The following is a 6168-nucleotide window of genomic DNA, read 5'->3' as shown; positions in this document are numbered from 1 at the left end:
CTTTTCCTTGATTAGCACCTATACATGAGCTAATCCCATTAATCACATAACTCAATCAAAAACACAACTTTCTTGAATCATTACATCTTTTCATACTTACACACACACTTAACCCCCTAATCACAACAAGCATACAAGTAGCCTTAAAATCTCATTTTTCCTAAGATGACAATGTTACCAATTCAACATCACATTTTAATCATGTACATTACTAACTCATCCCTTTTAGCTCTATCATGCAACTTTTTCTTTAATCCTTTCATTAATCATCAAATGTGCATAGTAATCCAATATCATTACTAACACCATTAAATTATCAAATTATCAATTTCTATAACTTACAACTATAACAAAAGTTCATACATGAACATCCTTCATCACAATTTCTAGCTAGAACACATAATCATCTCTTTGAGACATTTTAACAAACACTTGGTGTGCATGACTAGAAACTTAACTAGAACATCACCAAATTCACCATATTCATAACAAAAAATCCATCATGCAAGTCTATACATAATTCCTCTTCCAAAATCAATAACAATTACATTCTAACTCAAACAATTGTGCACAATTCAACAACTAGCAACTATTTAAGCATAAAACTCATCATAAACACACCATATAAGCAATACTTGGACACAAAATCCATACCTTGACTTTTAGAGTTTAAGAACCCTAATTGTGCACAAAGAGAGTGAAATTGGAAGATTAGAGCTTGCTAAAGTGATTAGGGTGTCTTAGATTTCACTAATTCAAGATTGCATGAGTTTAATTTTAACAATTGATGGATCCTCCTCTTCCCTTTGCAAATGTCGACACTCACAAGAACTCCAGGAAGGTTTTCTGTATTTTGCACTTAATAATTTATTTTTCCAGCATTTTAATCCCTTTTATATAAAATAACTTTGGCTTATTAGCAATTTCTACCCTCCCCACCACAACTATGGTTAGAGAAGTCCTTATTCTTAACTTTTCACCCTTATTCCTTCCTAACTTAACCAATAAACTTAACTTTTATCCATTTAACATAAAATAACCTTTACCATTTAATTTCTTAGCAATAAAAAAATTTACATAAAATAATACCTTAAATATTTGGGATGTTACATATACAGGGTTGAGGTTGATTCCAAAATATGTATAGTTTGAGTTGTGATCAATACTGAGATACGTATACACTGGGTCGTGGATTGATTCAAGATAATATTTATCGATTTATTTCTGTATATCTAACTGTGGACAACTAGTTATAGGTTACTAACGAGGACAGCTAACTTAATAAACTTAAAACATCAAAATATATTAAAAGTGTTGTAAATATATTTTGAACATACTTTGATATATATGTATATATTGTTATAGGTTCGTGAATCAACCAGTGGCCAAGTCTTACTTCCCGACGAAGTAAATATCTGTGAAAGTGAGTTATAGTCCCACTTTTAAAATCTAATATTTTTGGGATGAGAATACATGCAGGTTTTATAAATGATTTACAAAATAGACACAAGTACGTGAAACTACATTCTATGGTTGAATTATCGAAATCGAATATGCCCCTTTTTATTAAGTCTGGTAATCTAAGAATTAGGGAACAGACACCCTAATTGACGCGAATCCTAAAGATAGATCTATTGGGCCTAACAAACCCCATCCAAAGTACCGGATGCTTTAGTACTTCAAAATTTATATCATATCCGAAGGGTGTCCCGGAATGATGGGGATATTCTTATATATATGCATCTTGTTAATGTCGGTTACCAGGTGTTCACCATATGAATGATTTTTATCTCTATGTATGGGATGTGTATTGAAATATGAAATCTTGTGGTCTATTATTATGATTTGATATATATAGGTTAAACCTATAACTCACCAACATTTTTGTTGATGTTTTAAGCATGTTTATTCTCAGGTGATTATTAAGAGCTTCCACTGTCGCATACTTAAATAAGGACGAGATTTGGAGTCCATGCTTGTATGATATTGTGTAAAAACTGCATTCAAGAAACTTATTTTGTTGTAATATATTTGTATTGTAAACCATTATGTAATGGTCGTGTGTAAACAGGATATTTTAGATTATCATTATTTGATAATCTAAGTAAAGCTTTTTAAACCTTTATTGATGAAATAAAGGTTATGGTTTGTTTTAAAATGAATGCAGTCTTTGAGAAACGTCTCATATAGAGGTCAAAACCTCGCAACGAAATCAATTAATATGGAACGTTTTTAATCAATAAGAACGGGACATTTCACGCTGATCCGCAATGATCCGCGTTAATCCGCGCTGATCCGCAATGAGCCGCGTTAGCCGCACTGATCCGCAATGATCCGCGATAATCCGCGCTGATCCGCAATGATTCGCGTTAATCCGCGCTGATCCGCAATGAGCCGCGATAATCCGCGCTGATCCGTAATGATTCGCGATAATCCACGCTGATCCGCAGTGATCCGCGATAATGCACAATAATTTGCGATCCCGCGATCCACGATCCCGCAATCCGCATAAGTGTGCAAGAATCCGCGATCCACGATCCGCGTTCCGCACACCGCGAATATTCTGAATACTATAAATAGGGAGCTTGGCCTCTCATTTATAGGTTGTTGATTCTCCACTATTTGCTCTAGCCCTTGTGTTAAGGTGAATTATGCTAATCAATAATCAAGACCGGGTAGGGGTGGTTGATCACTTAATTTCAAAAGTGAAAGACGATCATCGGGGCCCAAAACAAACAACAACACCACAATCCTCCTCATTGCACTCGAAACTAGATCAATTTCCGTGAGGAAGACGGATCTAGGATCGATCAATAATCGTAATCGATCAAATTTATATATATAACTTTATTAGTTATATTATTTTTATGTTGAATATATATATATATATATATATATATATATATATATATATATATGTTTCATTTATTCATTTTGTTATATAAAAATATTAATTTATGTTGAATATATATATTACGAAATCGAATTTCTATCTGTGTATATGTATACCTGTATCAAACTACGGTATTTGTATATCAATATATATATATATATATATATATATATATATATATATATATATATATATATATATATATATATATATATATATATATATATATATATATATATATATATATATATATATATATATATATATATATATATATATATATATATATTTATGTATTTCTATATAACTGAAATCTTATATATTTGTTTACATAAATTAGATTTTAACTAATATTAATAGTTATCTATGTATTAATGATAATAATAGTATTAACATTTATAATACTAATAAGGATATTATTATTAATGTAGTGACCCGAACTTTTCCATGTTTATATATATTAATTGAGATTGATATTTACATGATTAAATGTTTCCAACATGTTAAGCAATCAAACTTGTAAAGACTTGATTAATTGAAATATGTTTCATATAGACAATTGACCACCCAAGTTGACCGGTGATTCACGAACGTTAACACTTGTAAAAACTATATGATGACATATATATGGATATATATATAGTTAACATGATACTATGATAAGTAAACATATCATTAAGTATATTAACAATGAACTACATATGTAAAAACAAGACTACTAACTTAATGATTTTTAAACGAGACATATATGTAACGATTATCGTTGTAAAGATATTTAATGTATATATATATATATATCATATTAAGAGATATTAATACATGATAATATCATGATAATATAATAATTTAAAATCTCATTTGATATTATAAACATTGGGTTAACAACATTTAACAAGATCGTTAACCTAAAAGTTTCAAAACAACACTTACATGTAACGACTAACGATGACTTAACGACTCAGTTAAAATGTATATACATGTAGTGTTTTAATATGTATTTATACACTTTTGAAAGACTTCAATACACATATCAAAATACTTCTACTTAACAAAAATGCTTACAATTACATCCTCGTTCAGTTTCATCAACAATTCTACTCGTATGCACCCGTATTCGTACTCGTACAATACACAGCTTTTAGATGTATGTACTATTGGTATATACACTCCAATGATCAGCTCTTAGCAGCCCATGTGAGTCACCTAACACATGTGGGAACCATAATTTGGCAACTAGCATGAAATATCTCATAAAATTACAAAAATATGAGTAATCATTCATGACTTATTTACATGAAAACAAAATTACATATCCTTTATATCTAATCCATACACCAACGACCAAAAACACCTACAAACACTTTCATTCTTCAATTTTCTTCATCTAATTGATCTCTCTCAAGTTCTATCTTCAAGTTCTAAGTGTTCTTCATATATTCTACAAGTTCTAGTTACATAAAATCAAGAATACTTTCAAGTTTGCTAGCTCACTTCCAATCTTGTAAGGTGATCATCCAACCTCAAGAAATCTTTGTTTCTTATAGTAGGTTATCATTCTAATACAAGGTAATAATCATATTCAATCTTTGGTTCAATTTCTATAACTATAACAATCTTATTTCAAGTGATGATCTTACTTGAACTTGTTTTCGTGTCATGATTCTGCTTCAAGAACTTCGAGCCATCCAAGGATCCGTTGAAGCTAGATCCATTTTTCTATTTTCCAGTAGGTTTATCCAAGGAACTTAAGGTAGTAATTATGTTCATAACATCATTCAATTCATATATATAAAGCTATCTTATTCGAAGGTTTAAACTTGTAATCACTAGAACATAGTTTAGTTAATTCTAAACTTGTTCACAAACAAAAGTTAATCCTTCTAACTTGACTTTTAAAATCAACTAAACACATGTTCTATATCTATATGATATGCTAACTTAATGATTTAAAACCTGGAAACACGAAAAACACCGTAAAACCGGATTTACGCCGTCGCAGTAACACCGCGGGCTGTTTTGGGTTAGTTAATTAAAAACTATGATAAACTTTGATTTAAAAGTTGTTATTCTGAGAAAATGATTTTTATTATGAACATGTAACTATATCCAAAAATTATGGTTAAACTCAAAGTGGAAGTATGTTTTCTAAAATGGTCATCTAGACGTCGTTCTTTCGACTGAAATGACTACCTTTACCAAAACGACTTGTAACTTATTTTTCCGACTATAAACCTATAATTTTTCTGTTTAGATTCATAAAATAGAGTTCAATATGAAACCATAGCAATTTGATTCACTCAAAACGGATTTAAAATGAAGAAGTTATGGGTAAAACAAGATTGGATAATTTTTCTCATTTTAGCTACGTGAAAATTGGTAACAAATATATTCCAACCATAACTAAATCAACTTGTATTGTATATTATGTAATCTTGAGATACCATAGACACGTATACAATGTTTCGACCTATCATGTCGACACATCTATATATATTTCGGAACAACCATAGACACTCTATATGTGAATGTTGGAGTTAGCTATACAGGGTTGAGGTTGATTCCAAAATATGTATAGTTTGAGTTGTGATCAATACTGAGATACGTATACACTGGGTCGTGGATTGATTCAAGATAATATTTATCGATTTATTTCTGTATATCTAACTGTGGACAACTAGTTGTAGGTTACTAACGAGGACAGCTGACTTAATATACTTAAAACATAAAAATATATTAAAAGTATTGTAAATATATTTTGAACATACTTTGATATATATGTATATATTGTTATAGGTTCGTGAATCAACCAGTGGCCAAGTCTTACTTCTCGACGAAGTAAAAATCTGTGAAAGTGAGTTATAGTCCCACTTTTAAAATCTAATATTTTTGGGATGAGAATACATGCAGGTTTTATAAATGATTTACAAAATAGACACAAGTACGTGAAACTACATTCTATGGTTGAATTATTGAAATCGAATATGCCCCTTTTTATTAAGTCTGGTAATCTAAGAATTAGGGAACAGACACCCTAATTGACGCGAATCCTAAAGATAGATCTATTGGGCCTAACAAACCCCATCCAAAGTACCGGATGCTTTAGTACTTCGAAATTTATATCATATCCAAAGGGTGTCCCGGAATGATGGGGATATTCTTAAATATATGCATCTTGTTAATGTCGGTTACCAGGTGTTCACCATATGAATGATTTTTATCTCTATGTATGGGATGTGTATTGAAATATGAAATCTTGTGGTCTATTGTTACGATTT

The sequence above is a fragment of the Rutidosis leptorrhynchoides genome, chromosome 2, assembly GCF_046630445.1.
Source record: "Rutidosis leptorrhynchoides isolate AG116_Rl617_1_P2 chromosome 2, CSIRO_AGI_Rlap_v1, whole genome shotgun sequence".
Classification (NCBI taxonomy): Eukaryota; Viridiplantae; Streptophyta; class Magnoliopsida; order Asterales; family Asteraceae; genus Rutidosis; species Rutidosis leptorrhynchoides.
Note: the sequence above shows the minus strand (reverse complement) of the source record.